This window comes from Lagenorhynchus albirostris, chromosome 4 (genome assembly GCF_949774975.1).
Source record: "Lagenorhynchus albirostris chromosome 4, mLagAlb1.1, whole genome shotgun sequence".
Taxonomy (NCBI): domain Eukaryota; kingdom Metazoa; phylum Chordata; class Mammalia; order Artiodactyla; family Delphinidae; genus Lagenorhynchus; species Lagenorhynchus albirostris.
The window spans coordinates 31,083,300-31,109,953 of NC_083098.1; the positions used below are offsets into that span (position 1 = coordinate 31,083,300).

General features: G+C 42.1%; 1 protein-coding gene across 14 annotated transcripts in view; it reads left to right on the plus strand.

Moving 5' to 3' along the window:
- The window catches only part of FHIP1A (FHF complex subunit HOOK interacting protein 1A), a 282,286-nt gene that overhangs the window by 209,193 nt on the left and 46,439 nt on the right, over positions 1–26,654 (plus strand). The gene's annotated exons all lie outside the window — the stretch shown is intronic.

The window sequence follows — 26,654 nt, forward strand, 5'->3', positions numbered from 1 at the left end:
TTGACCCAACCTCTGCAATCACTGAAGGCTCCCAAATGCTGTCCTGCTCTTTTTTCTGCTAGCTCCTTATCTTCTTCCTGCAGTGATGTTGAACTGTCCTTGTTCATATGGAACTTTGTTTCTCACCATGCCTGGAGTAAACGAGTTACTTGGAATGATTCTCTTCTCCACTGTGCTGAAAGCATAGCTGTGTGCCCACCTGGGCCCACAGATGCTGGTCTGTGTGAGGGGAAGGGCTCTCAGGCGTGTCCTGGTGAAATGAGGTTATTCCTCTTGGAAGCTGCTGCCGTGGCCTCACAGCCTCTGAGGCGGCTTCAGCGGGCTCCAGGGCATGGAGGGGCCCCTCCAGGGCCAGCTGGCAGCGGGGGCAGCCGTGCGCTGTGATGTGTGAGCTCAGCAGGAAGGCTTGGGGCACCTGGTGCCACCTCAAGCTCATATATAGCGTTGTGGTTCCTGTCCGATGCTGGGGATCCAGGGGTGACTGAGGATCTGGGATGGCGGGGACAGAGCCCAAGCAATCATTCTGTCTCCTGTTACCCTGGACTCCACAGGAGAGTTCTGTGGAAACAGAGGGGCCAGATGTGACTATCGCTGTCGTCCATCAGTAAGGGCAGTCGAATGAGATAATTAAAAGGCCCAGTCCTGTCGTGGGCCTGCAGCTATGTGACACTGTTAAACTTGGATTGAAAAAAATCATATTAAGCGGGCCAGGTTGAGACAGCCTAAATTAATAATTGCTCTATCCAACGAGACCCAGCTATTAAACAGACCTAGAAGATTTCAGTGACAGTTATAAGAGGCTTTGACTTGGAAATACTTGATTTATTAATTGAAAACTGAAAGTATGTGCAATCTAATACATTCTATTAATGCATTATATTTGGTTAATACAATTCGGGGAAGCAATCTAGCTTAACGTTGCGAGAAATGGCTTTTGAGATTGACCTTAGTTGCAATTCTGGCTCTTGGCTATTTAACTAGCAGTGCCTTGTGGCAAGTGCCGTCATGTGTGTATATGTGTCACCTGCGGGTAATAACACCTACCTTATTGGGTTCTTGTGAGGAGTAAACGAGATGCCGCATGGAGCGAGCTTATTGTCTCTGGCACTCAGTACTAAATACATATTACCTATTAACTTAACCAGCTGGGTCTCTAAGTGAGACATCCCTCCCATGGCACTGTATGTTCCTGGACAGTGAGTTGTGGTGTTTTTTTTTTTTTTAACCATCTTTAGTACTATCGTGTTTTGATTTTAGATAATATGCTTATTGTTCCTTAGCAGATTTTTACATTATTTCATAGACAGCATGACTTTGGATTTACTCTTCCCTTATTTCCCTCAGAATGTGATGTCAATTCAGTTGTTCATAGAGTTATTTCCCACTTTGTTCTAATTCTCAGGGTCAGAGGTTCTCAAACGTATATGTGCGAAAACAGTTCCCTGGGAACTTCTTACATGTAAACTCCCGAGGGCTGGGTATTTGGATTTCATGGGTGAGGCTGAGGCCCAGGAGTTCACACTTTAGCCAACACCCAGGTGCTCCAAGGGCCACACTCGGGTGACCGCACTGATCTGTGACCTTCTGCTGGCCCTTTGGCTGTTTATGCTTTTTTATTGAAGTAGGATTTGGAAGACATGGGTTCTAGTTTTTTTTTTTTTTTTTTTGCGGTACGCGGGCCTCTCACTGTCGTGGCCTCTCCCGTCGCGGAGCACAGGCTCCGGACGCGCAGGCTCAGCGGCCATGGCTCATGGGCCCAGCCGCTCCACGGCACGTGGGATCCTCCTGGACCGGGGCACGAACCCGTGTCCCCTAAATCGGCAGGCGGACTCTCAACCCCTGCGCCACCAGGGAAGCCCGGGTTCTAGTTTTATGTGTGATTGCAAGGATCTTAACTCACTTAAGGATTCAGTTTTTTCATGTGTAGTAATCCCACCCTGTCAGCTTCCCAAGACTGTGGGGAACATCAGACAAGAAGGTAGATAACAACAGTCTGGGAAGCCGTGAAGCCTCTTCCAAGTGAGCAAGGTGTTAAAATGGGGATGAGGTTCTGCTCTGCCCGGTCTGGAGCTGTTTTAGCCAGCAAGGCAGATGTGAAAATAGTTTGCATAATTTAAAGACTTAGTAGTCATAATATCTAAAGGTTGAGTAGTGAAAGAAGATTGTTGGGTTCTAGGAATGTGTTTCTGCCCCTGATGTGTGCTTAGTGTTTGATTGAGGGAAGTACCTCTCATTGTTCAGGATGCTGGGCAAGTGCTACGACTCATCACCCTGAAATCAGCTCCGCACTCCTGTGTGATGCTGTTAAGATATGCAAACAGTGATGTCAATACCATAAAAACTCCTTTCAAATGGAAATGCTGTCAGCTTGGCAGTGGGAATACTGGCTACTTACTGATGTCATGTGTATCCCAGAATATTACAGGGCATCGCCTTTCCACTGCCGACCTGGTCTTACCAGGTGCTTTGGTGCTGTGGGCAGAAGGGAAAAGGAGGTTGTAACTGGAGGTTACACAATAAAGAGGAGATGGGCAGATTTTCTCGGGTTGACTGTAACCATTATTACTTTTTCACTTCTCATACTGTATGTTAAGTGGAAAGATGACATGTACAGATATTTAGGTCCATATACAAGTATTCTTTTCTCTTTATCAATATATAGAAAAGCCTAAGAGAGTCCATTGTTTATCCCAGAGCTATCACTTGTGGACCAACTGTGGAACAAGATGATATGTCTAGTATTTATTGTGGAAAGCATCTGAGAATGTGGCAGTAGATTATAATAGAAGCTATTGGAACATTCACCTCTTTTTTTTTTTTTTATCCTAAACAAAATCTTGTAATTAATATCTAAGGTCTTGCACTAAGTTTCCAGCCCGCTTTAAACGCTGTATCTTTGGATATTTTGTAGACATGGAGGTTCCAGGTAAGGCACGTGGTGTGTGTGCAGCCAGGGCCTGGGCATATTGTTATATGAATGAAAATCTAAATATTTCCCTCCATTTTGCATGTTCACAGAACAAATAGTGAACTAACCGGCCATAGGATTCATGATGTCATCACCTTGGTGTTGACAGCTTCATGGTGTCTTGGGGGCATCCTTGTCTCTACACTGCCGTATCTAATGCTGTGCCAAAACAAATAAAAACAAAAACCAAACAATACTGGCCTGAGTAAACAGACTGAAAATAGAGAGCAAAGAGGAGGGCAGATTTATTCATTCATTGACACAAACCTAGATGTAGCGGTATCCAGTGAATAAGGTCTTTGCAAAGGGTTTAATACGATGTGGACTTGAGAGTCAGGCCGCCAGGGTCGATACCTCAGCTCTGCCACTTGCTGGCTGTGTGCCCTTGGGCAGAACCTTTAACCTCTCTGAGCCATTTTCCTCATTTCCATTTGTAAAATGGGGGTGATAATAATAGTGCCCACCTTATAGGATTTGTGAGGATTGAATGGCTTTAAAATGATGCCTGGCACAGAGTGCTTTGTATGCGTTAACTCTATTGTAACGATTTCTGTATTTATTATGTACTTGTTGGAAAGTCATAATTTTAGATGACCCAGCAGTGCTTTCATTGATCTGTAATACTATACTGTAATACTACTATTATTATTATATGTATTGACATGGCATTTGGCACATTGCCAGGAGGAAATGGGCACAGAACTGTAGACATCAAGGCACTGGAGAAATAACTTGGACGTAGACTTGGTAGAGCCCGACTCTGAATCTTCCCCAGGCCATTCCCAGTGTCTTCCTCGTGCTCTCTCCATAGACCCTCTTCTCCAGCTCTCCTGGGCCATTTGCTATACACTGAGTGCGAATTAGCCTTCTAGTTAGAAGCCTGTGCTTATGCTTCCCTCTACTTGAGCGGCCTTTCTCCTGAGACTATACTTACCCCAATCCTTCTCCTCCTCCAGGATCCTGACCATATGCCACCTTCTGGAAGTCTTCGTGATCAAGCCAGAAGTAGGCAATCACTCCTCACTTCTTAGAGTTTGGCTGGTATCACTCACGTGGCACTTCAAGATCCCCTCGTACGATCATTATGGGTTTAATGTCTTACCTGTGCTCTCAGGAGGTAGATGCCATGAGCGTAGAGACCATACATGTGTATTTATTCATCTCTTCATTGAGCAAGTATTGTGGCAGCATACCTAGCACACTGTGTTGTGCATAATAGGTATTGTACTGTTTTCTGAATAAGAGTGAATGTGTGAACATGGATGTGGTGAGCAGGTGCGGCGGGGGTGTGTGTGGAGCAAATATGAGGGAGTGAGGAGAAAGCTGAAGAGAGATGGGATGGTTTAGAGCTGTCGTGGTCGCGTCAGTTTGATGAACTGGTGTTTCGCTGACAGCGGGCGGCGTGGAGTGGAAGACAAGTGAGGAACTTGAGGGAAGGGGAGTTGAGGATTGGCTAGAGGTGACTTTTGCTGAAAGAGAGACAATGCTTATTTGTTGTGGAGGTCCAGAAGGGAAATGACCAGATTTGAGACAGATATTGCTGGGAAAATGTAAAGGAAGACATAGATATTTTACAGAAAGAAGCAGAAGGAAAATGAACAAAAAATATATTGAAGAATCAGTGATGGCTCTAAGATTCATGTCTGAAACGTGCTCTCCACATCTTCGTATAATGAAATTATACGAAGTAGGCAAACTTTTCCGTATTGTTTTTGGCTTTAGTTGCCTATGAGATATCAAGTTTAAAATAATTGACAGTATATGGTTGCCATGGTTAGTTATCAAGACATCAAACGATCTGGGTAAGATGTGTGATATTTATATTTGTGTTAAATGCTTTAACAGAACTAGTAGATTTAGCTGTGCAGTTTTTCCTAGAACTTGAAGTTTAGAACTTTAAAGTCCACTGGATTTCAGTTTCGTTGGGGAGCTACGTGTGGACCGGGGTGTGTGTGTTTCTCATCTGTGTCCATGTCCTTATTCCCTGACAGTGGTGGCCCGATGCTTGGCACCCAGTAGGCACTCATCTAATAGATATTTTTCAGTAAAGGAATTAACATCTCAGTTTTTCAGTAAGTGAATTAATATCTAATTTACACAAATTTCAGATTGGATGGATTTCATGAAACATATCCTTTGTGTTTAAAGTTCTTGCCACATCTAAAATGCAGAGATTGGATTGGAGATAAAAACGTAACGCGCTATGCACACTCATCGAATTTTAGCGCTAGACCTAATTCCAGAGTTGGTCTAGTCCCAGCTCCTCGTTTTTCAGATACCAGCATTGAGGACTGGAGAGGTTAGGTGACTTGCTCAGGCTCACAGATTTGCTTACGGCCGAGCTTGGACTCAACCGAGATCTCCACGTCTTGAGGCTTTGGTATCATCTCTTCCCATTACTCCCTTCGAAGTAAATCTTAGTTCCAGTGAGTCTTTCCATGGCGTTAAAATAAAAACCTACGTCTGTTTAAAACTTATAAAATATAGAAGTTGACACTAAAGCTACTTGGTACAGAAAGTTGAAAGAAAAAGAATAAAAATCCCTGTCTGAGCTCTGTGAAAAAAAAAAAAAAATCCTGAGCTCCTAATGCAGAATTTAGAAAAATTCTCCTTATGCTTTTTTTAAAAATAATTTTTTAAAATTAATTAATTTATTTATTTTTGGCTGTGTTGGGTCTTCATTGCTGCGCACGGGCTTTCTCTAGTTGCGGCGAGCGGGGACTACTCTTCGTTGTGGTGCGCGGGCTTCTCAGTGCAGTGGCTTCTCTTGTTGTGGAGCACGGGCTCTACTAGGCACGTGGGCTTCAGTAGTTGTGGCACTTGGGCTCAGTAGTTGTGCCTCGCAGGGTCTAGAGCGCAGGCTCAGTAGTTGTGACACGTGGGCTTAGTTGCTCCGTGGCATGTGGGATCTTCCTGGACCAGGGCTCGAACCCGTGTCCCCTGCATTGGCAGGCGGATTCTTAACCACTGCATCACCAGGGAAGCCCCTCCTTGTGCTTTTTTTAGTTGCAAAATAGATTCTCAGACAGCAAGTACCCTTCCCATGCAGCCTCCTGTGCAGTGCAGAGGCTGCTTGGGTGCGCCCATAGTAAATTTTTAATGCCCTGCTTGAGTTCGTCCTCCTGGTAAGTCTGTTCCAAAAGGAGAGCTTGCACCATCTAGTGGACCTAAGAAGAGGCTCTTGGGTTTAATTTTTTGGTGGCCCTGTTTTAAAAAGAAGAAAGGAGCTATTTTTTACTTAATTAATCTGCAGATTCTCACATGGAACCCTTTGTTCGTATCATGAGAGTGAGGGTGGAAGCCCAGAATGATGGTAGGGTCCCTTTGTACCTCACCGTGCTCACAACATGGCATGTTCATGACCAGGCTCTTTTAATGATGAAAGGAAGGTAAGGAAGTGGGTAGTATATCAACCTATTTTTGCAACCAGGGCTTGGATCCTTTTACTCATTAATTCAGAACAGTAACTCTTCTGTAATGGGTCTTCCCGTAATAGTTGGGAATTGGTCAAATCCTGCTGTTATTCCTGGGAAATCCACTAGTACTCATTTGGGCAATTACCTTTTTCAATAATGCACAGTATTCTTCTACCCAGTTGGATAAATGAAGTTTTGGGAAGCTTCCAAATTATTCTTTTGTTTCCTTCAATAGAGATTTAAATCTTTTCTCAAGCTCTGCAAAATACTTATCTCATGTGATCGGTGGCGGAAGATGGTGTCTGTCAAGCAGGGTAACTTGATGACTGAGTGGGCAACACAGGGCGGTGTCTCATCCCTGACTTTGCCCTGAGATCCGAAATGCTCATTACCTTCTAGGCCCGAGTTTTCTTTGGAAAGAATATGATTGGTCATCTTTATATTTACAGACTACTGTTCCGTGAAAACCAGGCTTCTTTCTTTCTTTTTTTTACTTTTGTTACTCCAGCAGCTGAAATACAATATCTTAAATACTTCTTTATCACCTGTGCAGTGTAGGCATCCTTTGTGATAGTGGTTCTCGCCTTGTTGCACATCGGAATCAACAAAGGAAGCCTGGCCCCACCCCTGGAGAGTCTGATTTACCTGGATCCAGGTGGGATGTGAGCATGGGTAAGTTTGAAAAGCTCCCCAGGTGATTCTAACATGGAGCCAGGGTTCAGAACCACTGCTGTATGATATCCTTGAAAGCATGTTGTGAGTCATGGGATTCCAAATCCAGTTTGAATAGTGGAGATCCATATTTGAAAACCAGTATTCTCTTTGGGACCAGAAGTGGTACTGTATTGTGACTGGAGTAATGAAGTCATCATTGTGTGACTCACATCTCTAGCTGGTGCTCAAGGACTCAGTCCTGGTGTACGATCTGGGTCCGAGGAACCGGAGTACTTGCAGGGTAGGCAGGAGCAGGCCAGAAGGGAATGCTTTTGTGAGTGGCAGTTTAACGTATTCTCATACTTGTCCTTTGCTGAGGGCATTGACTCTATTGTTGGCATTTTGTCCCAGTGACAGTAGGAAAATTGGTGTCTCACGTTCAATCTATTTTTTTCTCTTGTTGGCTTCATGATGAATTTCCCCTCTTTCTGTTGTGTCCGGGAATAAGGTGCTCAGAGAGCTCTTTGGAGAAACTGTTTTCTGGAATAAAGTCCTGCTCTGTCACTGGGCAGCTTGCTTCTGAGAAATGGAGCTGAATTGGTTGGAGGAGGGGTGTGGTGGCAAAAGGACAGGGATGGGTATAAATCCTCCAAAATGCCATCAATTGAACTCTTACAATGGGAAGCAGTGTCTTTGATCTTAATCAGTCCACATAGTTTATACAATTCAATTTCAAAGTATCTCTGCTGTGTTTCCAGAGGGCAGAGGATGAGAATGTCAAGGAATTGTTAGAATCCTTGTCTTGGCTTTTCCAAGACTATAGTATTGTGTAAAGAACATGAAATTTGGTATCGGGCAGACCTGGTCTCTCATGAATCTGATCTCTGCCACTTACTGTGTACTTTGGGGGGCAAGTTCGTGAGCCTCAATTTTCATATCTGTAAGATGAGAACCCCATCAACCTACCCTACAGGTGAATTAACTTAGGCAATGTATTTATGTGAAGCACCTAACACATTGCTTGGCACAGAACTGGGACTCCATAAATGGCAGCTGTTTCTGGAACTACTATTAATAATAGTAATAATTAATGATAATGATGGTAATAAACAACGTTTTTCATCTCCTTTGGAAATGGTACCTGAGATAAGCAGCTTCGTGGTCCATGTGTCCAGTTGTCCTCCTGGTGGGCTGAGAATGGGGATGGTAAAGCAGTGTTGTTCACAGGGGTCCCAGCTGGGAAAGGTGTATTCAGAATTTTCATCCTCACATAACCCACATGTTATAATTTAGCCTCATCACATATTAATCCCTTAAAGTGTAGTTGCTCCCTAGAAGAGTCAATTTCACTGATCACTCATCTTGTGTATATTCTGCTTGTTTACCTCAGAGGGAATAGAACGTAGATTTTTACCTGAACAATGTAGAACGGAGGTTTAGCAGGGAAGAAGGGAAAATGTGACTCGTGGGGATTAATATAAGCCATACCTGGTGCCACGGTGTTGCAGGAAGCGGGGGGACCCCTTCCAGGGCCTGAGAGTGGGCTCTTGTCTAACACTTGGAAATGAATTGTGTGAGGAAACACACATACTGACAAAGCAAAAGACTTCATTGGGAAGGGGCGCCGGGGTGGAGAGCAGTAGGGTAAGGGAACCCAGGAGAACTGCTCTGCCACGTGGCTCGCAGTCTCAGGTTTTATGGTGATGGGGTGAGTTTCTGGGTTGTCTCTGGCCAATCATCTTGCTTGGCCCATACTTAGTCTGATTCAGGGTCCTTTCTGGTGGCACGTACATCTCTCTCAGCCAAGATGGATTCTAGCTCGAAGGATTCTGGGAGGTTGGCAGGACGTATTATGGGCTGGCGTCTCCTGCCTCCTTCTGGCCCCTCCTGAATTGTCCCGGTTAGTTTCGGCGACAGCACCGTGTTCCTTATCGGGACCTCCTGTTGTGAGACAGCTTGTGCAAGTGGTTACCATCCTGCTTGGCCAAGGTGGGCAGTTTCGGTCAGCGGTTCCCTAACAATGGGGTGGTGTGGGCCTTGGACAGACAGAAAGGGTTTGACCATTGGGAAGCCGAGAAGAGGAGATGCCAGGATGCGGGACTGGTGAGGGCCCAAACACAGTGGCTATTTTGAATGGCTGTACCGAGTTCCCTGTTAGGACTGCCTGTGTGTTGCCGTAAGTTTGTCTTGGTACCACCTTGGTGATTTGCTGTAAGTTGGCAGTGTCTGGAGGACAGTGCTGTTTCATTGAAGCACTGGGCTTAGAGTCAAAAGCATTTCTATGAATCAGTATAAACTGGATCTGTGTAGCTGAGCGACCTGTGATGCAGTTTCAGAAAAGTCAGTATAGTCTAATTTGGTATAAAGGGCTTTCTTTCCCATCTGGGTTCTGACAAGTTGAGAAAAAAGGAATGAGGCAGATAGAGGACCAAAATAGCACCTTTATTATCAGTAAAACTGATGCTGGAGAATAGGGTTTATATCTGTGGGTAAGATTTCCTGATACTGAGCCCCAGAATTAGACAGACTCTCCCAGACACAGAAAAGAATGAGTACTTCCTGCTGGCGGCCTGGCTCCCAGAAGAAAAGAGAGAGGAAGGGACAGGCTCAGCAAAATGACAAGTTACCTGCCACCCCCCCCCCCAGGTGAAGAGTAATTGAGGGAGGCAGAGCGAGTCCCAGAGCACCCTACTAGGAGATCCTGTGTCGGGGAGGAAACTTTAGCGTTGGAGACATCAGTTTTCTCTTTCGGGCCGATAAAAATCCAACCTTCCTAAATGCTAACAAATTTGCAAGTAGTAAATCATATTAAAAAAACAAATAGGGGTGGTTTAAATGTCCTTCCCATGCTCCAGAACCTATAATGGGTCCCTGTTACCTGCAGAAGATAATCCAGATTCCTTCACTTGTGTTTAGAAACCCCTCCTAATCTGACCCCTACCTACTGACCTAACTTTCCCCATGATTTTCTTTTTTTTTTTTAACATCTTTATTGGAGTATAATTGCTTTACAATGTTGTATTAGTTTCTGCTCTATAACAAAGTGAATCAGCTATACATAGACATATATCCCCATATCCCCTCCCTCTTGCGTCTCCCTCCCACCCTCCCTATCCCACCCCTCTAGGTGGTCACAAATCACCGAGCTGAGCTCCCTGTGCTATATTGCTGCTGCGCACTAGCTATCTATTTTACATTTGGTAGTGTATATATGTCCATGCCACTCTCTCACTTCGTCCCACCTTACCCTTCCCCCTCCCTGTGTCCTCAAGTCCATTCTCTACATCTGCACCTTTATTCCTGTCCTGCCCCTAGGTTCTTCAGAACCTTTTTTTTTTTTTAGATTCCATATATATGTGTTAGCATATGGTGTTTGTTTTTCTCTTTCTGACTTACTTCACTCTGTATTACAGACTCTAGGTCCATCCACCTCACTACAAATAACTCAATTTTGTTTCCTTTTATGGCTGAGTAATATTCCACTGTATATATGTGCCACATCTTCTTTATCCATTCATCTGTCGATGGACACTTAGGTTGCTTCCATGTCCTGGCTATTGTAAATAGAACTGCAATGAACATTGTGGTGCATGACTCTTTTTGAATTATGATTTTCTCAGGGTATATGCCCAGTAGTGGGATCGCTGGGTTGTATGGTAGTTCTATTTTTAGTTTTTTCAGAAACCTCCATACTGTTCTCCATAGTGGCTGTATCAGTTGACATTCCCACCAACAGTGCAGGAGGGTTCCCTTTTCTCCACACCCTCTCCAGCATTTATTGTTTGTAGACGTTTTGATGATGGCCATTCTGACTGGTGTGAGGTGATACCTCATTGTAGTTTTGATTTGCATTTCTCTAATGATTAGTGATATTGAGCATCCTTTCATGTGTTTGTTGGCAATCTGTATATGTTCTTTGGAGAAATGTCTATTTAGGTCGTCTGCCCATTTTTGGATTGGGTTGTTTATTTTTTTGATATTGAGCTGCATGAGCTGCTTGTAAATTTTGGAGATTAATCCTTTGTCAGTTGCTTCATTTGCAAATATTTTCTCCCATTCTGAGGGTTGTCATCTTGTTTATGGTTTCCTTTGCTGTGCAAAAGCTTTTAAGTTTCATTAGGTCCCATTTGTTTACTTTTGTTTTTATTTCCATTTCTCTAGGAGGTGGGTCAAAAAAGGATCTTGCTGTGATTTATGTCATAGAGTATTCTGCCTATGTTTTCCTCTAAGAGTTCAATAGTGTCTGGCCTTACATTTAGGTCTTTAATCCATTTTGAGTTTATTTTTGTGTATGGTGTTAGGGAGTGTGCTAATTTCATTCTTTTACATGTAGCTGTCCAGTTTTCCCAGCATCACTTATTGAAGAGGCTGTCTTCTCTCCATTGTATATTCTTGCCTCCGTTATCAAAAATAAAGTGACCATAGGTGTGTGGGTGTATCTCTGGGCTTTCTATCCTGTTCCATTGATGTATATTTCTGTTTTTGTGCCAGTACCATACTGTCTTGATTACTGTAGCTTTGTAGTATAGTCTGAAGTCAGGGAGCCTGATTCTTCCAGCTCCGTTTTTCTTTGACAAGATTGCTTTGGCCATTCGGAGTGTTTTGTGTTTCCATACAAATTGTAAAATTTTGTGTTCTAGTTCTGTGAAAAATGCCATTGGTAGTTTGATAGGGATTGCATTGAATCTGTAGATTGCTTTGGGTAGTAGAGTCATTTTCACAATGTTGATTCTTCCAATCCAAGAAATTGGTATATCTCTCCATCTGTTTGTGTATCTTTAATTTCTTTCATCAGTGTCTTACAGTTTTCTGCATACAAGTCTTTTGTCTCCTTAGGTAGGTTTATTCCTAGGTATTTTATTCTTTTTGTTGCAGTGTAACTGGGAGCATTTCCTTAGTTTCTCTTTCAGATTTTTCATCATTAGTGTATAGGAATGAAAGAGATTTCTGTGCATTAAGTTTGTATCCTGCTACTTTACCAAATTCATTGATTAGCTCTAGTAGTTTTCTGGTAGTGTCTTTAGGATTCTCTGTGTATAGTATCATGTCATCTGCAAACAGTGACAGCTTTGCTTCTTCTTTTCTGATTTGCATTCCTTTTATTTCTTTTTCTTCTTTGATTGCTGTGGCTAAAACTTCCAAAACGATGTTGAATAATACTGGTGAGTGTGGACAACCTTTTCTCGTTCCTAATCTTAGAGGAAATGGTTTCAGTTTTTCACCATTGAGAACGACGTTGGCTGTAGGTTTGTCATATATGGCCTGTATTATGTTGGGGTAAGTTCCCTCTATGCCTACTTCCTGAGGGTTTTTATCATAAATGGGTGTTGAATTTTGTTGAAAGCTTTTTCTGCATCTATTGAGATGATCATATGGTTTTTCTCCTTCAGTTTGTTAATATGCTCTGTCACATTGCTTGATTTGCATATATTGAAGAATCCTTGCATTCCTGGGATAAACCCCACTTGATCATGGTGTGTGATCCTTTTATGCGCTGTTGGATTCTGTTTGCTAGTATTTTGTTGAGGATTTTTGCATCTATGTTCATCAGTGATATTGGCTTGTAGTTTTCTTTCTTTGTGACATCTTTGTCTGGCATAAAGATCAGATCAGAAATAAATGAAAAAGAAATGAAGAAAACAATAGCAAAGATCAATAAATTAAAAGCTGGTTCTTTGGGAAGATAAACAGAATGATGAACCATTAGCCAGACTCATGAAGAACAAACAGGAGAAGACTCAAATCAATAGAATTAGAAATGAGAAAGGAGACGTAACAACTGACACTGCAGAAATACAAACGATCATTAGAGATTACCACAAGCAGCTATATGCCAATAAAATGGGCAACCTGGAAGAAGTGGACAAATTCTTAGAAAAGCACAACCTTCTGAGACTGAACCAGGAAGAAATAGAAAATATAAACAGACCAATCACAGGCACTGAAATTGAGACTGTGATTAAAAATCTTCCAATAGGGCTTCCCTAGTGGCGCAATGGTTGAGAGTCCGCCTGCCAATGCAGGGGACGCGGGTTCGTGCCCCGGTCCGGGAAGATCCCACGTGCCGCGGAGCGGCTGGGCCCGTGAGCCATGGCTGCTGAGCTTGTGCGTCCGGAGCCTGTGCTCCGCAACAGTGAGAGGCCCGCATACCGAAAAAAAAAAAAAATCTTCCAACAAACAAAAGCCCAGGACCAGATGGCTTCACAGGCGAATTCTATCAAACATTTAGAGAAGAGCTAACACCTATCCTTCTCAAACTCTTCCAAAATATAGCAGAGGGAGGAACACTCCAAACTCATTCTACGAGGCCACCATCCCCATGATTTTCAAGTGCAAATCTGAAGTCAGAGCAGTGCCCTCATGGTCCTGTATGCTTATTACCATGTTCCTGCTAGATTATTCTTTCTACCACCTGTCTGTTTGTCCAGAATATGTTCATCTGTTAAATCCCAGTACAGTCCCCATATTGGTTACCACCTTGCACTTAAACACACACTGCTTTCTCTCATCCCTAAACTGCTGCTGTGCTTTTGACCACGGACCAGGCAGTCTAGCACTTGTCTCATCACGTGAATTTCACCAGCCAGCTGCTCTAAGTACCATGAGGGACAGGCTGTTTCTTATACTTCTTTTATGTACCCTCAGCTGCTAGTATATTGTACACATGAACAGCACTCAATAAATATGTAGTTGGTTAAAAAAATGTATCAAAAAACAGTGGCTAGCACCCTTAGCACTGCACTAGAATAGAGTTAGGTGTTTGTTATGCTGGAAGATAAAATTACCAAGACAAAGAACTGAAATTAGCTCTTGTTTCATGCCACTCACATGGAATCAAAGAATCTCAGATTTTGGGAACTGAGAGGAGAGATCATCTAATTCAAACCATCATTTTCCAGCTGAGAACACTAAGGCTTCTGATTGGAAAAGTTCAGTCCAGAGTCTGTGAGGAATAGAGCTTATTCCTCTATTTGTGAGAGGAATAGAGGATACGGAATAGATGCTTCAGTTCCTTAACATTATCTTATCCACAGAAGGTTGATGTGGCAGCTTTACATTTATATTATGCTGTCCTCGAAGTGTTCCAAAGTGCTTTTCTATTATGTTGTAGAGACTCACGTCTTTATGTTCTCACCAAAATCTGGGGAGAAAAGCGCTTTTCACAGAAGCTGTCACCACATCTCATTGTTGACCTTCTTCGTTAACATATGGTAAACTTCCTACGCGAGATGACGCAGCAGGTCAGAGGCTCCATGCTTGGTGTACAGCCACAGCAGTTGATACGCCGAAGATTACTTGACTTGCCCAAGGTCCCCAGCTCCTAAAGGTTAAGGTGCAAGTGTTTTGTATTCCCACTGCAGTCCATGTCAACTACCTTTTGAAAATGCCCCTTTTCTTTCCTAAATTATTATCTCTAGATTCTGAGAATTCCAGCTTAGAAAGGAACCACACTTTTGAATTCCTGCTCGGGAAAGAAAGAACAGCTAACACAAGTATTTACCCACCCAGGGTAGAAAGTTAGGAACCAAGCTTGGAGCAAGGACAGCCTGGCTTTGCTGGGTGCAGAGAGAGGATGCTGCCCATTGTCCGGGAGGAGCAGAAAGCAGGAGTAGAGACCAGAGGAGGCTGGGTCACCTCACCAGCTCTCTGCTCCTCCTAAGTTCCCAGCAGGTTTTCCCCGTGCAGATTCAATATTTGTTTTATGTTGTAGGGGCCCCAGGACTCCAGTGATCATATTTAAATATCGTATAAAAATGTCAAACAAAATAAGCACAATGTTTTGGTTATTTCTACCACTGTTTCTTTCCATTACATTTTAAATTAAAAACTTATACTTCAGTGTTGGTTCTTATTCATTTAGTAGTTGACAGAAAATTTAACAGGTAAGTAAATATATATATATATATATATATATATATATATATATATATATGAAACAGAGTTTTAAACACTGAGTCTTGTCACATTAATGAGTCACAAAGTCAGTTGAGTAGGTCACAGTTAGCACTTCAAAACAGAATAAAATAGAAAATATCAGAGTGCATTGTGTTTAGTAATGGTAAATATCATATATTATTGTAAAATATAATTCTTTTTTTGTTAACATCTTTATTGGAGTATAATTGCTTTACAATGGTGTGCTAGTTTCTGCTTTATAACAAAGTGAATCAGCTATACACAAACATATGTTCCCATATCTCTTCCCTCTTGCGTCTCCCTCCCTCCCATCCTCCCTATCCCACCCCTCTAGGTGGTCACAAAGCACTGAGTTGATCTCCCTGTGCTATGCGGCTGCTTCCCACTAGCTATCTATTTTACATAAAATATAATTCTTATGATGGGTCATGGTTTGAAAAAGTTTGAAAAAGACAGTTATCATTTTTTGAAGGATTATTTGGAATTGGGTTATGAAATTAGTCTTGATGCTACGTTTCTGCTTTATCATGTGCTGCAAACATTAGTTGGTCTTCTCTTGGTATAGAACATTCTTTTCTATTTTGAGTACCCAGTATATGGGAGTCACTGTTCTAAATGCAGCAGATGAGATCTCTTTAGCAGTTTACTTACAAAGCAAATCATCTTATTTTCAGAGAAGACACTGTATCAGTTTGCATAGGGTTTAACTGTAGATAACAGAAAACTCCCTTTAATAATCTCTTCCTGTTATATCCACCAATTCTGTTTACACCTCTCTGGCCAAGACGCATGCCGCCCCACCTAGATGCAAAGGAAGAAGGGAAATGTAGTTTTTTAGCTCTAAAGTTAGGGTTTATTCCCAAGGAAGAAAGGGAGACTGAGTATCGGGGGACATTTAGAAGTGCCTACCCCAAACCTCAGCATTTCTCACATGTTAACAAAATCTTGTTTCTATTGATGGGCAGCTGGAAGTTTCTGTTATTGTAATGACTGAAAAAGCGCCGGCTGGCCGGGCATAGGCTTGTGCAGATTGTCCACTGCACAGGGATGCCCAGCTAAGCAGGCAGAGGGGGAAACGAAGTGCACCTCCTGCTTGACTGTGGCCTCGCGTGGGGACGTGTCCACCTGCAGCACGGGCACCTTGATCTAATGGGCAGCAGGCACTTCTGCTCTCTGGCAGAGCCGTCTACTTCCAAACTGTGGCCCTGGTGGTGACTCTGCCGGGTGGCGGGGGCCAGTGGGGGGGCGTGGCTTTTACTGCTTCACAGACTTGCACTATATGGGCTGGTTTTGACTCAGAGGCAGGGTGCCAGGTAGTCTACAGGTGACCTTAAACACGTGACCCTAGATATACCTGGTTCTGCCCCTTTTTCTGGGACAGCTCTTCTTCCCTAGATTTGCTACTTTAAAAATTATAGAAGTTAGTAAGTAGCAAGGATATACTGTAGAGCACAGGAAATTATACCCATTATCTTGTAACAACCTATAATGGAATATATAATCTGCAAAAATACTGAATCAGTATACTGTACACCTGAAACTAACACAATATTGTAAGTCAACTATACTTGAAAAAAAAAATCTATAGAAGTTAGGAGACAAACCTGTATTCCTTGTCTTAAACACACACACACACACACGGTAAACGTTTTAGCATTTGAGCAGGTCCCAGGTACTGTGAAGCCTCCGCATCTTTGACCTCGCTGTAGTTCTTCACGTCACTTTTCTTCTGTTGCAGGAGAGGAAAATTAGGGCTATAAATTAAGCTTACACTTACTTTTTGATTTGAAATGGAAAATCACACTTCTTTTCTTTTTCAACAAGTGCATGCGGGAGATAATGCAGTACCAAAGGATTCAGTTCTTAAGCATCAGGCTTATGAAAAGATAGGAAGGGTCCCACCTACTCTACACAGAGAAACACAAAAAATAACTCACACAAAACTCCACCTTATCTAAGGCAGCCAGTCAGTATTTGTCTTGGAAACAGATGTGGAGAGGCGAGGGAGAATCTGGTCTGGAAGTTGGTGTAAATCTTTTCTTCTTTCCCTGCACTCTCCTGAGAGATCATTAAAAGTGTATCAGCAACAAATGCCCCGCAAGTTTTTCTTCAAGTAGTTGTAAGAAAACCAAAAAGCAAGGAGAACAGAAAGGAAGCTTACAGTCTGCTTATTTTACCTTCTTGGTATAATTTTCTTTTGCCCCACACTAACTTGGTTAAAAAATTGTGTATTTTATTTTATTTATTCGTTTCCTTATTCTGAAAGTGATTTAGTTACATGGCTGGGGAGGTTGACTCAATGGACTTTTCCAGTAAACAGAAGATTACATAATAGCATAGAAAGTTGCCATATTTACACTAACTTCTTTTAAGGGCCTGCTCTCCCATCATTTTTATGTCTGACTTGCATTTTAGGTGAGAGAGAGAAAGAATAATTCTGATAGGATGCCCCTCTGTGTGCCTTACCCTGTGCTCATCCAGTGCCTGACGATGAGCAGGTTTGGGATAACAGAGAAAAACAACCAGAAAGACTAGAATTATTGAATTTGTTGGGGCAGACACCTGTGTGTTTTCTCAGTCTTCCCTGTGTTGAGGTCTTTCCATCTCTCATGGAAAATAAGGCGGGAGTGAAATCCGTCCTTCATCATCAGAACTTGCTTTTGTTATAGTTTTGGTGTCTAGGAAAATTGTCTGTGTATAAAATGCCATCCCCAAATAATACATGGAATGCAGCAGGCAGATTGACTGGGGGGTGGGAGCGGCAGGCATTAGAGGCCGCCACCTTATAACTGTTCTCAAATACTTCATTCTAAAGAAGCTGCTTGTTGAGACTGGCCCACGAACCATTTCCCCTCCACCCTTGGGTTTAGTGTCAGTCTTATCAGAATTCAATAGTATTGTCTTGTTAATCAAGGAGAGAAATTAGGGGGAAGCCCGAGGAAGCATTTCCTTTTTCCCAATGGGTCACTTTTCTCGGTAGCCATAATCAAGAGCTTGGCATGAGTTTGGCTCCTTATTTTCAGTGAAATGTTATTCACTATAAAAGGAAGATTTCCTTTGCTGTTCACGTATCTTCAAATTAATCTAACTACCTTGCTAATGAAGACATCCTTAACGTGGGCTGTGAAGACCACGTTTGTTCTTTTATTAGTAACAGGGCAGCTGATTTCCATCTTAACACATTTATTGATTATCCTTTGGGTCCCTGCTGCTCTACCAAGTGTTTTGAGAATTCACACTGTAGGTCAGACACAGTAAGTTTGCAATCTTAAAGGATGGATGAATGCATTAAGAAAATTGAGAAAGGGAATGGACTTAGTCTAGAAAAGAGGAAGCTGAGAGGTTTAATAAGAATCCTAGAATAGGATGGGCAGTTGAGTTTTGGGAGACAGCATTTCCCCATCACCACTTCTTAACGTGATGGCAGAGTAAGGCACACTTTAAATTATAGCAGCTGGAATCTTCCTGTACACTGAGGCATGCTTTCTTGATAGCAGAGACCTCCTGAGCTGCGTTGCCAAAGGAAGCTGTGTCATCCCCTGTCTGATTGCCTTTGGTCGGCAACCATCAGACCTCCCTTCTTCTCTAAGCTTGCTTTCCAGGCTTCTGGAGATTCTGTTAGCCTACCCCAGGCTCCTTCCAATAAGTTTTCTTTTCTGTATAGGCCAACTCAGTTCTCCTGAGATGGTGTGGACTCAAAGGGCTGAAACAATATGAGAATAGTCCTTAATTACACATTGGTGCTCAAAAACTGATCAGTGATATTGTTGTAGTATTTTTTTTCAACATCTTTATTGGAGTATAATTGCTTTACAATGGTGTGTTGGTTTCTGCTGTATAACAAAGTGAATCAGCTATACATATATCGCCATATCTCCTCCCTCTTGCATCTCCCTCTCACCCTCCCTGTCGAACCCCTCTAGGTGGTTACAAAGCACTGAGCTGATCTCCCTGTGCTATGCAGCTGCTTCTCACTAGCTATCTGTTTTACATTTGGTAGTATATATAAGTCCATGCCACTCTCTCACTTCGTCCCAGCTTACCCTTCCCCCTCCCTGTGTCCTCAAGTCCATTCTCTACGTCTGCATCTTTATTCCTGTCCTGCCCCTAGGTTCTTCAGAACAATTTTTTTTTTTAGATTCCACATATATGTTTTAGCATACGATATTTGTTTTTCTCTTTCTGACTTACTTCACTCTGTATGACAGACTCTAGGTCCATCCACCTCACTACAAATAACTCAGTTTCATTTCCTTTTATGGCTGAGTAATATTCCACTGTATATATGTGCCACATCTTCTTTATCCATTCATCTGTCTATGAACACATAGGTTGCTTCCATGTCCTGGCTATTGTAAATAGAGCTGCAGTGAACATTGTGGTACATGACTCTTTTTGAATTATGGTTTTCTCAGGGTATATGCCCAGTAGTGGGATCGCTGGGTTGTATGGTAGTTCTATTTTTAGTTTTTCAGGAACCTCCATACTGTTCTCCGTAGTGGCTGTATCAGTTGACATTCCCACCAGCAGTGCAAGAGGGTTCCCTTTTCTCCACACCCTCTCCAGCATTTATTGTTTGTAGACGTTTTGATGATGGCCATTCTGACTGGTGTGAGGTGATACCTCATTGTAGTTTTGATTTGCATTTCTCTAATGATTAGTGATATTGAGCATCCTTTCATGTGTTTGTTGGCAATCTGTATATCTTCTCTGGAGAAATGTTGTCTGCCCATTTTTGGATTGGGTTGTTTGTCTTTTTGATATTGAGCTGTATGAGCTGCTTATAGATTTTGGAGATTAATCCTTTGTCAGTTGCTTCATTTGCAAATATTTTCTCCCATTCTGAGGGTTGTCTTTTCATCTTGTTTATGGTTTCCTTTGCTGTGCAAAAGTTTTTAAGTTTCATTAGGTCCCATTTGTTTATTTTTGTTGTTATTTCCATTTCTCTAGGAGGTGGGTCAAAAAGGATCTTGCTGTGATTTATGTCGTAGAGTGTTCTGCCTATGTTTTCCTCTAAGAGTTCGATAGTGTCTGGCCTTAAATTTAGGTCTTTAATCCTTTTTTTTTTTTTTTTTTTGTGGTACGCGAGCCTCTCACTGTTGTGGCCTCTCCCGTTGTGGAGCACAGGCTCCAGATGTGCAGGCCCAGCGGCCATGGCTCACGGGCCTAGCTGTTCCGCGGCATGTGGGATCCTCCCGGACTGGGACACGAACCCGTGTCCCCTGCATTGGCAGGCGGACTCTCAACCACTGCACCACCAGGGAAGCCCTTCTTTAAGCCATTTTGTGTTTATTTTCGTGTATGGTGTTAGGGAGTGTTCTAATTTCATTCTTTTACATGTAGCTGTCCAGTTTTCCCAGCACCACTTATTGAAGAGGCTGTCTTTTCTCCGTTGTATATTCTTGCCTCCTTTATCAAAAGTAAGGTGACCATATGTGTGTGGGTTTATCTCTGGGCTTTCTATCCTATTTATTGATGTATATTTCTGTTTTTGTGCCAGTACCATACTGTCTTGATTACTGTAGCTTTGTAGTATAGTCTGAAGTCAGGGAGCCTGATTCCTCCAGTTCGTTTTTCTTTCTTAAGATTGCTTTGGCTATTCAGGGTCTTTTGTGTTACCATACAAATTGTGAAATTTTTTGTTCTAGTTCTGTGAAAAATGCCGTTGGTAGTTTGATGGGGATTGCAATCTGTAGATTGCTTTGGGTATTTTAGTCATTTTCACAATGTTGATTCTTCCAATCCAAAAACATGGTGTATATCTCCATCTGTTGGTATCATCTTTAATTTCTTTCATCAGTGTCTTATAGTTTTCTGCATACAGGTCTTTTGTCTCCTTAGGTAGGTTTATTCCTAGGCATTTTATTCTTTTTGTTGCAGTGGTAAATGGGAGCGTTTCCTTAATTTTTCTGTCATATTTTTCATCATTAATATATAGGAATGCAAGAGATTTCTGTGCATTAATTTTGTATCCTGCTGCTTTCATTGATTAGCTCTAGTAGTTTTCTGGTGGCATTTTTAGGATTCTCTGGGTTTAGTATCATGTCATCTGCAAACAGTGACAGCTTTACTTCTTCTTTTCCAATTTGGATTCCTTTTCTTTCTTTTTCTTCTTCTGATTGCTGTGTGTAAAACTTCCAAAACGATGTTGAATAATAGTGGTGAGGGTGGGCAACCTTGTCTTGTTCCTGATCTTAGTGAAAATGGTTTCAGTTTTTCCCCATTGAGAACGATGTTGGTTGTGGGTTTGTCATATATGGCCTTTATTATGTTGAGGTAAGTTCCCTCTGTGCCTACTTTCTGGAGGGTTTTTATCATAATTGGGTGTTGAATTTTGTTGAAAGCTTTTTCTGCATCTATTGAGATGATCATATGGTTTTTCTCCTTCAGTTTGTTAATATGGTGTATCACATTGATTTGTGTATATTGAAGAATCCTTGCATTCCTGGGATAAACCCCATTTGATCATGGTGTATGATCCTTTTAATGTGCTGTTGGATTCTGTTTGCTAGTATTTTGTTGAGCATTTTTGCATCTATGTTTATCAGTGATATTGGCCTGTAGTTTTCTTTCTTTGTGACATCTTTGTCTGGTTTTGGTATCAGGGTGATGGTGGTCTCATAGAATGAATTTGGAAGTGTTCCTCCCTCTACTATATTTTGGAAGAGTTTGAGAAAGGTGTAAGCTCTTCTCTAAATGTTTGATAGAATTCGCCTGTGAAGCCGTCTGGTCCTGGGCTTTTGTTTGTTGGATGATTTTTAATCACAGTCTCAATTTCAGTGCTTGTGCTTGGTCTGTTTATATTTTCTGTTTCTTCCTGGTTCAGTCTTGGAAGGTTGTGCTTTTCTATAATTGTCTGTTTCTTCCAGGTTCTCCAATTTATTGCCACAGAGTTGCTTATAGCAATCTCTCATGATCCTTTGTATTTCTGCACTGTCAGTTCTTACTTCTCCTTTTTCATTTCTAATTATATTGATTTGAGACTTCTCCCTTTTTTTCTTGATGAGTCTGGCTAATGGTTTATCAATTTTCTTTATCTTCTCAAAGAACCAGCTTTTAGTTTTACTGATTTGCTATTGTTTCCTTCATTTCTTTTTCATTTATTTCTGATCTGATCTTTATGATTTCTTTCCTTCTGCTAACTTTGGGGTTTTTTTGTTCTTCTTTCTCTAATTGCTTTACGTGTAAGGTTAGGTTGTCTGTTTGAGATGTTTCTTGTTTCTTGAGGTGGGATTGTATTGCTATAAATTCCCTCTTAGAACTGCTTTTCCTCCATCCCATAGGTTTTAGGTCGTTGTGTTTTCATTGTCATGTGTTTCTAGGTATTTTTTGATTTCCTCTGTGATTTCTTCAGTGATCTCTTGGTTATTAAGTAGTGTATTGTTTAGCCTCCATGTGTTTGTAGTTTTTACAGGTGTTTTTCCTGTAATTGATATCTAGTCTCATAGCGTTGTGGTTGGAAAAGATACTTGATGCGATTTCAATTTTCTTAAATTAACCAAGGCTTGATTTGTGACCCAAGGTATGATCTATCCTGGAGAATGTTCCATGAGCACTTGAAAAGAAAGTGTATTCTGTTGTTTTTGGATGGGATGTCCTATAAATATCAATTAAGTACATCTTCTTTAGTGTATCATTTAAAGCTTGTGTTTCCTTATTTATTTTCATTTTGGATGGTCTGTCCATTGGTGAAAGTGGGGTGTTAAGGTCTCCTACTATGATTGTGTTACTCTTGATTTCCTCTTTTATGGCTGTTAGATTTTGCCTTATGTATTGAGGTGCTCCTATGTTGGGTGCATAAATATTTACAATTGTTATATCTTCTTCTTGGATTGATCCCTTGACCATTATGTAGTGTCCTTCTTTGTCTCTTGTAATAGTCTTTGTTTTAAAGTGTATTTTGTCTGATATGAGAATTGCTACTCCAGCTTTCTTTTGATTTCCATTTGCATGGAATATCTTTTTCTATCCCCTCACTTTCAGTCTGTATGTGTCCCTAGGTCTGAAGTGGGTCTCTTGTGAACAGCATATATATGGGTCTTGTTTTTGTATCCATTCAGCCAGTCTGTGTCTTTTGGTTGGAGCATTTAATCCATTTGGATTTAAGGTAATTATCGATATGTATGTTCCTATTACCATTTTCTTAATTGTTTTGGGTTTGTTATTGCAGGTCTTTTCCTTCTCTTGTGTTTCCTGCCTAGAGAAGTTCCTTTAGCATTTAAGGCTGGTTTGGTGGTGCTGGATTCTCTTAGCTTTTGCTTGTCTGTAAAGGTTTTAATTTCTCTGTTTAATCTGAATGAGATCCTTGCTGGGTAGAGCAATCTTGGTTGTAGGTTTTTCCCTTTCATCTCTTTAAAGATGTCCTGCCACTCCCTTCTGGCTTGGAGAGTTTCTGCTGAAAGATCAGCTGTTAACCTTATGGGGATTCCCTTGTATTTTATTTGTTGTTTTTCCCTTGCTGCTTTTAATATTTTTTCTTTGTATTTAATTTTTGATAGTTTCATTAATATGTGTCTTGGCGTGTTTCTCCTTGGATTTATCCTGTATGGAACTCGCTGTGCTTCCTGGACTTGATTAACTATTTCCTTTCCCATTTTAGGAAAGTTTTCAACTACAATCTCTTCAAATATTTTCTCAGTCCCTTTCTTTTTCTGTTCTTCTTCTGGGACCCCTATAATTCGAATGTTGGTGTGTTTACTATTATCCCAGAGGTCTCTGAGACTGTCCTCAATTCTTTTCATTCTTTTTTCTTTATTCTGTTCTGCAGTCATTATTTCCACTCTTTTATCTTCCAGGTCACTTCTCCATTCTTCTGCCTCAGTTATTCTGCTATTGATTCCTTCTAGAGAATTTTTAATTTCATTTATTGTGTTGTTCATCATTGTTTGTTTCCTCTTTAGTTCTTCTAGGCCCTTGTTAAATGTTTTTTGTATTTTCTCCATTTCCAAGATTTTGCATCATCTTTACTGTCATTACTTGGAATTCTTTTTCAGGCAGACTGCCTATTTCCTCTTCATTTGTTTGGTCTGGTGGGTTTTTACCTTGCTCCTTCATCTGCTGTGTGTTTCTCTGTCTTCTCATTTTTTAACTTACTGTGTTTGGGGTCTCCTTTTCGCAGCCTGCAGGGTCGTAGTTCCCTTTGTTTTTGGAAGTCCGCCCCCAGTGGGTAAGATTGGTTCAGTGGGTTGTGTAGGCTTCCTGGTGGAGGGGACTAGTGCATGTGTTCTGGTGGATGATACTGGATCTTGTCTTTCTCGTGGGCAGAACTGCATCTGGTGGTGTGTTTTGGGGTGTGTGTGACCTTATTATGATTTTAGGCCGCCTCTCTGCTAATGGGTGGTGTTGTGTTCCTGTCTTGCTAGTTGTTTGGCATAGGGTGTCCAGCACTGTAGCTTGCTGGTCGTTGAGTGGAGCTGGGTCTTAGTGTTGAGATGGAAATCTCTGGGAGAGCTTTCGCTGTTTGATATTACGTGGAGCTGGGAGGTGTCTGGTGGACCAATGTCCTGAACTCGGCTCTCCCACCTGAGAAGTTCAGGCCTGACACCTGGTGGGAGCACCAAGACCCTGTCAGCCACATGGCTCACAAGAAAAGGGAGAGGAAAAAGAAAGAAAAATAAAATAAAGTTATTAAAATAAAAAATAATTATTAAAAATAAAAAAATTAAAAAGTAATAAAAAAAAGAAAGAAGAGCAAGCAAACCAAAAAACAAATCCACCAATGACAACAAGCGCTAAAAACTATACTAAAAAAAACCCAAAAAACGGACAGACAGAACTATAGGACAAATAAAAACAAAGCTATACAGACAAAATCACACAAAGAAGCATACACATACACACTCACAAAAAGAGAAAAAGGAAAAAAATATATGTTGTAGCTCCCGAAGTCCACCACCTCAATTTTGGACTGATTTGTTGTTCATTCAGGTATTCCACAGAAGCAGGGTACATCAAGGTGATTGTGGAGATTTAATCTGCTGCTCCTGAGGCTGCTGGGAGAGATTTCCCTTTCTCTTCTTTGTTTGCCCAGCTCCTGGGGTTCAGCTTTGGATTGGCCCCACCTCTGCGTGTAGGTCACCAGAGGGCATCTGTTCTTTACTCAGACAGGACGGGGTTAAAGGAGCAGCTGATTCGGGGGCTCTGGCTCACTCAGGCCGGCGGGAGGGAGGGGTACGGATGCAGGATGAGCCTGCCGCGGCAGAGGCCGGCGTGACATTGCAACAGCCTGAGGCGCACCATGTGTTCTCTCCGGGGAGTTGTCCCTGGATCACGGGACCCTGGCAGTGGCGGGCTGCACAGGCTCCCGGGAGGGGAGGTGTGGATAGTGACCTGTGCTCGCACACGGGCTTCTTGGTGGCGGCAGCACCAGCCTTAGCATCTCACGCCCGTCTCTGGAGCTCGTTTAGGCGGTGCTCTTAATCCCCTCTCCTTGCACCCCCTCTCATTGCCCCCGAAACAATGCTCTCCTGCCTCTTCAGCAGCTCCAGACTTTTTCCCGGACTCCCTCCCAGCTAGCCGTGGAGCACTAACCCCTTCAGGCTGTGTTCACGCAGCCAACCCCAGTCCTCTCCCTGGGATCTGACCTCCCAAGCCGGAGCCTCAGCTCCCAGCCCCGCCCGCCCCGGCGGGTGAGCAGACAAGCCTCTCGGACTGGTGAGTGCCGGTCGGCAGCGATCCTCTGTGCGGGAATCTCTCCGCTTTGCCCCCCGCACCCCTGTTGCTGCGCTCTCCTCCACGGCTCCGAAGCTCACGGCTCCGCCACCCGTAGTCTCCGCCCGCGAAGGGGCTTCCTAGTGTGTGGAAACCTTTCCTCCTTCACAGCTCCCTCCCACTGGTGCGGTCCCGTCCCTATTCTTTTGTCTCTGTTTTTTCTTTTGCCCTACCCAGGTATGTGGGGAGTTTCTTGCCTTTTGGGAGGTCTGAGGTCTTCTGCCAGTGTTCAGTAGGTGTTCTGTAGGAGTTGTTCCACGTGTAGATGTACTTCTGATGTATTTGTGGGGAGGAGGGTGATCTCCACGTCTTACTCTTCTGCCTTGTTGTCTTTGTAGTTCTTTGTATTGCAACTAAGAAGAATCTTTCTGGAACAATTAGTAACAGGAACAATTAGTAACAGGAAAGGGATGGATCAAATTATCATTGGAATACTCTTCAGATCTCTGCTTCTAAGCTAAAATATATTTTATTTTATTTTAAAATATATTTAGTTTGTTATTTCTGACCTGAAAGCCATGCTATGAAATACCTTTCTTAGTGATATTTGGAATATTTCAATAACAAAATTCTATTGGATGTGGTTCAAATATAACGGATCATATATTGAATTATACTCTGATAGGTTACATTATAATGAAGTAGTAGGATACAGATTATACACACATAGAATAGGAAAAGAAAGGCTCTAGAAATAATTTGTTGACTTCTCCAGGGAGAGGTTTATCATACGTAAGAGCTCCCAGCCTCCACCCGCCCCGGTGGAGATTAGTCCCTATCATAGGTAATTAGTCAATTAATATTTAATTGATTTAATTAATGATTATGTTTAATGTATTACAGATACATTGAGGAAATGCTGGGGAAAAGAGGCAGAGACTGGCTTTATTTTTAACATCTTTTCCTAAAGCTGTGTTGCTGAAGTCATTGTAGCCATCACTGTAATCTCCTCCTTCCTCAGGTGTTTTAGGAATGAATAGCCACACATG